The sequence below is a fragment of the Micromys minutus genome, assembly GCF_963924665.1.
Source record: "Micromys minutus genome assembly, chromosome: 4".
NCBI classification, from domain to species: domain Eukaryota; kingdom Metazoa; phylum Chordata; class Mammalia; order Rodentia; family Muridae; genus Micromys; species Micromys minutus.
Genome location: NC_137973.1, coordinates 30,256,818 through 30,267,716, shown reverse-complemented (window position 1 = coordinate 30,267,716; position 10,899 = coordinate 30,256,818).

The window sequence follows — 10,899 nt, the reverse complement described above, 5'->3', positions numbered from 1 at the left end:
TATAGTGAGTTACAGGCCAGCCTGGGCTACAATGTGGGACCTTAATGCAAGAGAAAGATCAAGTATGAACCTCTAATTCTAGTACTCAGGAGGTAGAGGCAGAAGGATCTCTATGAGTTTGAGGCCAGCCTACTCTACAAATAGAGTTCTGGTATAGCCAGGGCTACATACAGAGACCCTGCCTCAAAAATAAAGATTAGCAAAGAAGGGCTGACATACAATTGCCTGATAAATTGTCTGTCCATAGTTTAGATATCAGTATAAAAAGAGAAATCAAACAAACAAAAAATAGGCATAGTGGTGAATCTTGTTATCCCAGCACTGAGAGAGTGAGACAGAAGATCACTGTAACGTGTTAAAGGTCAGCTTTGGCTTCAGTAAGATCTTTCTCAAAAACTAACAACAAAACCTGGAAATGACCAGATGTGGTGGCGCTGGTCCCTACACTTGGCGAGCAGAGGAGGGCAGGTCCTTGGGATTCTAAGTAGCCTTGTCCACATGGCCAGTTCCAGGCCAGCAGAGTTACTCAGACCCTAGCAAGAAACAGAGGAAAAAACAAAAACAAGCCCTGAGGACACAGCTCAGTGGTAGAAGCAGTGCTTAGCCTGCAGGAAGCCCTAGTTACTGCATGGATAGATGAGGGCAGCAGTGCAGGGAAGGAAGCCATTGACACCAAGCCTGAAAGCAGTGTATGCAAAGCCACACCTTCCAGGCTGTGCTTCCAAAGCACAGGAGGCAGCCAGACAGAGGCTTCTGGGCTCCCAGTCTCGCTCTTGAGATGGAAACTAGGTATTGGCTGGACTTTATAAAGCTGCAAGCAGGAAGATCAGTTTAAAATTTTTTTAATTAATTTTTGTTTGTTGTAACAATATCTTGCTTCCAAACATCTATTTATATAAAATCAAGCTCAAAACTCTTTTAAGTGTATAAAACTTGGCCAAATTTTCTATGTCACAGGGGACACTGGTGCTTTCTGTATAGCACTTAGCATTCTGTCAAAAAAAAAGGAGTGTGGCAAACATGGGGACTGACCAGGCTAGGGAGGTTTGTCCCTACTTGATTTTATGTGAGTGCATTGCTGCTTCTATTAGTGTGGCCAGTAGAGTCTATGCCCTATAGTGCTCCAGTGACAAAGGGGGCAGGTATTACTGCCACAGCAAGGACCACACACCCAGGCCCTTTGCTGACCTTCCCTTTCCCTTCCTCAGCACATTCCTTATGCTCAGACACATGTTGGGGCAGGTCTCTCTAGCATGAAGTGTATGTATGTGTTTGTATAGCTGGACACTGTCCATGCCTGTTAGCAGTCAGGAACTACAGGAGAAGGATTGACATGAGTTCAAGGCCAGCCTGAACTACAGTGTGTGAACCTGTCTCAAAACCACAAAAGCAAGACAGCTGAAAATCGAGCCTCATGCCTATAATCCCAATCAGGGTCACTGGAGTCTCAAGATGACTTCTAAAATGTATTCTTAGGCAATACAGTGAGATCTACTCTAGGGCAGCATGGACCTATGAGGTCCTAGTTCAATCCCCAGGAATGCAAAATACAATATTTAAACATTTTTTAAACAGGCTGTGATAGTACATGTCTATAATCCCAGAACTGGGAGAAGAGGCAAGAGGTCAGAAGTTGAGGGTCATCCTTGGTGATTTATCAAGTTTAAGGCCTGCATACACCCATCTCCCCAAGAGAGGAATATGAGGGCAGAGAGGGGGCTGGGGATAAGTAACGTAGACTTGCTTTATTGCAAATTAGAAGAAACCAGAGGGACATGTGCCAAATACACATTTGAATGACTGTTGAGAATATGGTTTTCTAATTAGTGATCATGAAGAAAATATGTATTTTTAACCTGGAAAAAGGTCAGCCGTTAACATGGTTCTATTTACCTTGATTAGTAGAATAATTTGTTGTAGTGATCTAGAGGTATAGAATCATTTTTGGCTCAGAATAGACTGAAAACATAATTCTCCAAATTACATTTAACAGAATTGACTATTAGAGGTTTATAGGCAAAAATAATCATTTTGAAATTAACCTTGACTACCTGCACTGTGGCTAGGTCTGCTCCACAGATCCGAGCATCAGGGATTACTCTAGTGTGCTGAGAGTGGTATCGAAGCACAGGGAGGAGGCTTGTGCAGTTAAGGATGGAGCTTCATCTGCTGTAGATTCTTCTGTGTGCGGGACTCTGAGACACCCTGGGAATAAGGTGTTAGCAATGAGCTGTTGTGGGTGGCATCTCAGAGCCTTGGTAACTGGAGGGAGAAAGGTTTTTTATAGATGACTTTTGTTTACATTCTTAGAGCATATGTTGACTTTAATTCCCTTCCTTCTTTTAAAGGAGTAGATATTAACTCTGCAGAGGATAACCATGCCTAACCACCTCATTATATTGAGTAATACTTGTGGGGATGGGGGCTGTCCATCAAGTTCTCCCGTCTGAGCAGAGCTTCTTTTACCTTTAGGAAGGACCAGTTTTGTTGTTCCAAGTCACTTTTGAACATAAGGTCTCTGAGATAGAAAAGGAGAGATGTACAATGTCTGAACGAGGTTGACAGGACAAAGGTTCTTTTTTATTTACCTTTTAATAGACACCTATCATCTCAAAAAGGAAATAGGCTTTTCTTTTTGGTTATACTGCTATGAATGGGAGAGGATGTTTTAGTTAGACATTAAATACTGAACAGTCAAGCATAGGGCCGCATGTGAAATCCCAGTACACTGAGGAGGAGGCCAGAGCAAGAGGATCCAGAGTTAGAGGCCAGCCTGGGCTACATGAAGACAGTGTCTCAGAAACAAAAGATGGGGCTGGAGAAATGGCTCAGTGGATAAGAACACTTGCTATATACGAATTTGAAGACCCAAATTCAGATGCTAGTACTAGTCTAACAAACCAGGCTTGGTGTTTGGTGCACCTGTAACCCCAGTTCTCTAGAAAGACGAGGCAGGAGGGTCACTGGGGCTGGCTGACTGCCAGCCTCGCCAAAAAAGGTGAGGTTCAGGTTCAGGGAGAGACCCTGACTCAAGTGGATAGGCAGAAAGTAATGGAGGAGGACACCCAATGTTCCCTTCTACCCTTGCCCATAGATATATGAACCTGGACACACACCCATGCACAAATACCATACTCACATACATATATCCATATATATATATATATATACAGCACACACAAACACACATGTAGAAAATAAATATTTTATACATTAATACCATTCATGAATTTACATAACCTTCCAGGTCAGCATTTTTTGTTGGTTGCTTTTCTTTTTTAAACTGGGCTCCACTCTAGCCCAGGCTGGCCTCAAATTTAGGGCAATTCTTCTGCCTTGAGTACTAGAACTGTAGGTGTGAGCCTTATCATCTGGCTTGGGTCAGTTGAGAAGATGACTCTTGGATCTTCTGAGTTAAGACATCTCAGCAGATTCGTGGGTTAGGACTAGAGTGAAGCTGCTGCAGGAACACAGTGTTAATTCAGGGCTGGAGATGAACGCAGTTCATTGTAGACCCTGAAATTGCATCTTGGTTGTAAGTCTTTCACCCCAAAAGAGAAAAAATGTTACAACTTATGTAAATTCATGTCAGATATATAAATGTGCCTTTCCTCATGTTCCTGCCTTGGGGGCTGCATTATTGCAATGCCAGAGCAAAGACCTCATAGCTGACATAGGAGAAAGCAGTTTTATGGAGTTTTTGCTCTGAACTCTGTGCCTTAAGACACTTTTGGGAAAAAAAAAAAAGACACTTTTGGGTAGGATGTATATTTACTTTTTTTGTTTTGTTTCCAAACAGTCTTACTGTGTAGCGCTGGCTGCCTAAAACTTGCTGAACTTGCTGAGTAGACCACGCTGGCTCAAATGTATAGAGAACCCCCTGCTTCTGCTTCTACCTCCCGAGTGCTGGGATTAAAGGCACCTGGCAACAGACAGTTTTTATATCCCTTTGCTGGGGGCATATTAGAGTGTTTGTGTGTAAATACATAGTGGATCTTCCTCAGTTTTCTCTTTGAGGTTCAGCTCTAAATTATCTGGGATAACCTGGAAGCTTACGAAGTTACATGGAGAGGGTTTCTTTGAATTCTCCTAATCCAAAGGTGGGGGGGGGTTACATGGAATACTGGGGATAGGGGAGGGGATGGGGGAACACTGAGTAAGAATCACTGTGGGAGTTGAGGTCCAAGGAGATGGTCCATGTTCATGGGAAAGCAAGCAAATAAATGCGAAGACATCATGGTCGGTGCACAGTGACAGGGATCAAAGTAAGCTGCCCCTCCACGGCTGGCTGCCTTTTATACCTGTGGAAGCTGCCTTGACATTTTGAAAACCCCTCAGAGCCAGGCATGGGCACATACCTTTAATATCAGCACTCAGGAGGCAGAGGCAGGTGGCTCTCCGAGTTCCCGGCCAGCTAGGGCTATACAGTGAGGCCCTGTTTTAATAAGAAATGAAAGGCCCTTTAGCTTCCAGACAGGAAAGCCCAGATGAGGGGCTGTGGACAGAAAGACGCCCTGGCTCTGCATTCCCAGCTCAGAATCTCATGTTGAGAGAGAATTCATTCTGAGAATAGTGAGGTGGTCATCCCCTAACATCAGCCACTTCAGTGCTATAAGAGCTGAGGCACACAGTGAACTCTTGTCAGAAGTTCTAACAGTGAGCAGGAGTCACTTTTTGTCCCAGTTTATTGGAGACTAGCTTGCTGTTCTCTACTAGAGCAGATGAATTTACGCCAAGACTCCTAGCATGCACTTTAAAAGCTCTTACCTCTGTTTTGTATTTTTTCCTTCTTTGAATTGGGGTCTCACCCTAGTCCGGGCTAGCCCAGGACTCCCAGCAATCCTTACACCTTAATCTCCGTGTACTAAGATTACAAACTGAGCCACCATGCCAGACAGGCTCTAGCTCCATTTACCGTGGTGCCTCTATCCTTTTTGGAGTTTGTACTCCATTTCTTGTTCTTTTCTTACCAGGAGACCAAAAGCAAGAAGGATGTGAATTAGAATTAAATAGCTTTGAGCCTCTGGTGCTGCCCTTTTAAAGGTTTTAACCTCTCTAGGGTTAGGGGGAGGAAGATAATTCCTAAACTTTATACAAGTAATTAGGCATGTTAATAGCAGGAGATTGTGATCCTCTCTGTCTTCCCTGCCCCCCACCCCACTACTGTTTCTGCTGTCCCACGGCTCTTGTCTTTGGAAGGCTTTGCCAGGCACTGGAACATAATTAGTCGGTCATCTCTAATCTGTGGGGCTCACCTTTCCTTTCTCTCCTCCTTTCCAACCACGTATTTTGTTCTTAGGTGATTTGTTTCTGAGAATTAACTAGGTTATACCCAGTCTTCCCACCTAGTTTCTGACATCATGCTGTGTCAGCTGTTACAGTGGCAACTCTGCTCCCTGGCCTTCTGCCAAGGCCACGGAGAGGTGGGTTCTTTTCACAGTGTCCTCTTGGTTTGCAAGTTGTCGGGCAGCTTTATGTGCAGTAAACTTTCAGGAAAAAAAAAGTTTTTTTTATTTAGGATAAAAGAGTTGGATTCTGATGAGCAAGCTCGTGTGTACATGTGTGTGGATGAGCATTTGTGTATGCATACCTATATAGATCTATATTATATATACAGTTTTGTACTATCATTTAAAATAAAGACATTTCTTAATAAAATGTCAGTGCTGTTGAATTCTTTACACCTTGGTAAAAACGTTTCTACTCTGTTACACTGAGCCAACCCAACCGGGGGTGTGGAGCATGCCTGCAAGTCCCAGTGCCTTAGCGCTTGCCTTGGCTTCTTCTTTTTTTTTTTTTTTTTTTTTTTTTTTTTTTTTAAGATGTATTTATTTATTTTATGTATACAAGCACACTGTAGCTGTCTTCAGACACACCAGAAGAGGGCATCAGATCTCATTACAGATGGTTGTGAGCCACCATGTGGCTGCTGGGAATTGAACTCAGGACCTCTGGAAGAACAATTGGTGCTCTTAACTGCTGAGCCATCTCTCCAGCCCCCTTGGCTTCTTTTTTATTTTATTTTGACATAGGCTGGAACCCACACTTGCCATGAACTCAGAAATTCATTCACCTGCCTCTGCAGGGACTAAAGGCATGTACTTCCACACCTCCTCACTCAGTTTGTTTATGTGTGAGGAAGACTCCTGAATGGAACTAGCTAAGTATTTTCATACTTAACAGTATGCCACCATCTTGAGGCAATCAACCATGTGCCCCTTTGCTGCCCAAAGATCATTCCAACTGGGTGTATGGACAGTTTGAGTGTTCTGCACAGAGAAAGAGGCATGAGGGTCTCACCTGATGTCTGGCTCTGTACCACCTATTGTATGTAAGCAGCAGCATTAACACGGATCTGTGAGATAAAGGCTTTTCAGGCTCCACCCCTTTTAAGTAACCCCTCACCTATGATCTGTAGGGAACACTAGTAAACTTCTTGGTTCCCCAGAGTGAACTCCTGCCTCAATTTGCTGTTGAGACCTTAGAAGGAATTTTTAACAATACCCCCATAGAGGCAGCTCAGAGTTATAATTTCAGTACTCCTGTGAGGAAGGAAGTGGAGCCAGAACAATCGCAGAAAGGCTGAGGGCCTCCTAACCTGGCAAACAGTGGCACACATGAAACACATACCTGAGCTACAGCACACACGCACCCATACTCACATGCAAACACAAGCACAATCATACCAAATAAATGCTTTTAATGACAAAACTCAGGCTGGAGAGATCACTCGGTGCCTAAGACCACATGCTGCTCTACAGAGGCCCAAGTTTGGTTCCCAGCACCCATGTTAGGCAACTCACAACTGCCTGTAACCCCAGCAGCAGGAGAGCCCTCTAGCCTGTAGGCACCTGCCCTCACATGCATGTCAAATTAATTAATCTCTTCTCAAAGATGTTTAACCCCTGATGGGTTGATAAGAGTATTTGTCATCTGTGCACAAGGCCTTGGGCTTGAGCCTCATGATGTCATAAAATGATGCTTGGTGGCACTTTCCTATAAGCCCAGCATTCAAGGTGGAAACAGGATAAACTCAAGGTCATCCCTGATCATATGGGCTGTATGTGACTTTGTCTCAAAAAAGGAGGAGGGAAGCTAAGGATATACATTTGCATAGCATAGGTGAGGTTGGGGGTAGGGAGATGACACTAAAGCCAAAACCATAAACTAAGTACCTGCATTCAACAACTTGCTTCTTAGCTGGCACGGTAGCTCCTGCCTACAACCCAGCACTCAGAAGGCAGAGGCAGGAGGGGGCTGAGGCTAACTGCAGGCAAGCTCTCCAAGTCAGTAATTAGAAAACCAAATGCGCCCACGAACTAGGCTTGGTATCAGTAAATTTCTCTTTGGCAAATGTGAATGGCCTGCAAATACCGAAGGATAACCTTGAGGTTACTGAAGCATCACAGATATGATCATCACTTGGCCAAAGGGAAAAGGGAGTTTTCGGAGCCTTGAGAGATGAAGAATGGAGTCTGCTGAATTAAAATCCTGGTGAGAAATCACGAGGAGGATGGGGAGGTTGGATGGACTAGAGAGATAGGAGTTCTCAGCACTTGACCTTAGCCAAAAGACAAGAAGCACTAGACAGCTGAAATGAAAGCCACCAGATGATTGCTGTGCCTACATTTTGTGTAAGACGCCTAATAGATTCCAGAATAAGTTAAGACAATGGGTAGCTCCTGAGCAAAAGCATAGGGGTTAGTTAGTACCTATAACCACATCTAAAGTTTAGGAAAGTTCCAAGAAGCCCTGTGTGGTAGCACATGCTTTATTAAACCCAGCACCCAGGAGCCAGGGGCAGGTGGACTGCTGTGAGTTTAAGGCCAGTCTGGTTTACTTCGCAAGTTCTAGTCCAGCCACAGCTACACAGAAGAACACTGCCTGCTCTTCCAGAGGACCCAAATTTGATTTCTAGCAACCCAGTTTGGTCAGTTTACAACCACTTGTAACTCCAGCTCCAGGGGATCTTCAAGGTACAGTGTGCATCCGTGCATAAAGACACACATGTATACAAATAAGATTAATCTGCGTTTTAGAAATGTTTAATCTTGATTTATTTTTGGATGTGAATGGGTGAGATTTGCCTTGCATGTGTTTCTGTGTTCCACACATATGTGCATACAGTACCCATGGAGACCAGAAGATGTCAGATCCCCTGGGACTGGAGTCACAGACTCATCAGGTCCTCTGGAAGATCAGGCAGAGCTCTTAATTGCTGAGCAGTTTCGCCAGCCTCTCAAGAAAGAAAATTATAGGGAAAGTTAGAGTAAAGAAAAGCGATGTTGGAGAGAAGGCTCACAGTACTGAGATGGTTGGTACTGACTGTCAGCTTGACAGGACAGAGAATCACTTAAGACACAAGCTTCTGGCCATGCCTGTGAGGGAGCTTCTGGATTGGGTTATCTGAGGTAGAAAGACCCACGCAAAATGTGGGTGGCATCATTCCATGGGCTAAGGTCCCAGACTGAATAAAAAGGCTTGGTGGCAAGCGCCTTAATTGGCTGAGCCAACTACTTGGACTGCTTTAGACATCTAAATGCATCTCAGATTGCATTTAAGAAACTAGAGGTGGATCTTGAGAGATGGCTCAGCAGTCAAGAGCATATTTACTACTTTTGCAGAGGATCCCAGGTTTGATTCCCTGCACCTACATGTAGGAGGTCCAGGATGTGGCACCATCTTCTGCCCTCTGCAGGTATACACATGGCACACAGATGCATGCAAGCAAAACACTCATACACCTAAAATAAGAATGAAAATATTAAAATTAAAATAAACAGCGGGCCAGGAAATGGCTCAGTGGTTAAGAGCACTAGCTGTTTTTCCACAGGACCCAGGTTTAATCCCAGCAACCACATGGCAACTCATAACTACCTGTAACTCTAGTTCCATGGGATCTGAAGCCCTTTTCTGGCTTCTGTAAGCACCAGGCACATGTGTGGTACACAGACATACAAGCACACAAAACACAACTACATATAAAAGCAAGCCACACTTTAAAAAGTCAGAAACAGGGCTGGAGAGATGGCTCAGTGGTTAAGATCACTGGCTGCTCTCCCAGAGGTTCTGAGTTCAATTCCCAGCAACCACATGGTGTCTCACAACCATCTGTAATGAAATCTGATGCCCTCTTCTGGTGTGTCTGAAGACAGCTGCAGTGTACTCACATACATTAAATAAATAAATCTTTTTTAAAAAGTCAGAAATGAACAAAACAGACTGAAGTAAGTGTTTAACTTTTCAGGCTCCCTCTCTTGATGTCACCCTGGCTTCCATTCATTCCCTGCCCAAGTCAGTGCTCCTCTGAAGACAATTTCTACCTCCAGCTTCACACCTAGTCGCCCCCCCCCCCCGCGTCTCACTATAGTCTAGTCTGTCCTCTAATTCATGGTAATCCTACTGCCTCAGCCTCCTGAGTAGCTGGATCACACATTTATGCCACTAAATCTGGCTTTGTGTATATAACCTGTTTTCTTCTTCCTTTTTTTGATCTTTTCTTTACTGAGATAGGGTCTCATGTTTTGCAGGCTAGCCTCAAGTTCAATGCTCAGCATTATCTTTAACTTCTGATCCTCCTGGCTCTACCACATCCCTCCTGGTACTGGGATTGCAACCTCTGCATCTGTTAACCCAGTGTTAGGGATCAACTACAAAGCTTCAGGCATGCTAGGCAAGCAGTGTGTCTGAGCTTCACTCCACCTGTATAACCTTAAACTCAAGGAGTCAACATCTCTAGAGGGTCATCTACTGGGTCCAATTGCAGTGACTCATACCTGTGCCCTCCAAAGCTTGGGGTGGCAGCATTAAGACGCAACAAACGAGTAATAAATAGTTCAGGCCCTTGTGACTTTGCCCCTAAAGAACCCAAGATGCTGAACAGCTTTTGAAGCTCTCTTGATTGTGGAACCTTGTGAATCTCAGGTCCCCAAAGCCTTAGACACCTGATGGCTTCAGCCTGCTGAGGCCCAGTTTTCCCCGTAATCTCCTAGGATGCCTCTGAGAAATTAGCTCGGAGATCCCCGAGGATGAGACTCCTGTCATATCCTGCTTTTCCTAATAACAAAGCGGGCTGATATTGTGATGTTTAAAGACTACCTGTTAAAAGTGGAGATTTAAGTCAAATTTTAAAAGATATTTATCTGTCTTTCCATTTTTAGCAGTTATGTCTGCAACTATCCCTTAATTTATTATCCACTATTATAATCTGCCAGTAGAAAGTTTTCATGAGTAATAAGGGATTGCCTCTTTGGTGGTAGCCTATGTTATTTTGGGCAAATAACCATGTCCTACAGAACATTTAATTGTGGGGCTTTTGGGAGATGGTGAAAGGAAGCTATGTTGTTCAGGCTTGCCTTGGATTCACAATGTTCCTGACTCAGACTCCAAAGGAGTGAGATAACCATGGCCCACCACACACCTAACAAACCTGCTTGATTTAAGCCTATGTATTTACTTGCTTTGTAAATGTGTTATCGTATGTTCTTTTTGTTCTTTAGGAAAGAAACTGAGACCCAGGTCTAGCGGTTTGATCCCAGCACTTTGGAAGTAGAGGCAGGCAGAGCTCTGAGTTGGAGGCCTGCTTGGTCTACAGAGTGAGTTCCAGGACAGCCAAAGCTACAGAGAAACATTGAGTGTACAGGGGTGGGGTGGGGGAGGGTGACTGCCGGGAGAGATTTAGTGAAAGTACAAACGGTTTCAAGGAAGGGCCCAAGGACTTGTTCTTATTGCAACACAGTTGCTTTCACTTGCTCTGGGTTCCCAGTAGAGAAGTGAACATTGTCTTGAACACTCTGATAAATGAATACGGCAGGACATTGAACTGTAAATTGCTGCCGCCCATGAAGAATCTCAAGATTAAAGCCGAGCTGTACCTCCATGATGGTTTTGTCTACATTG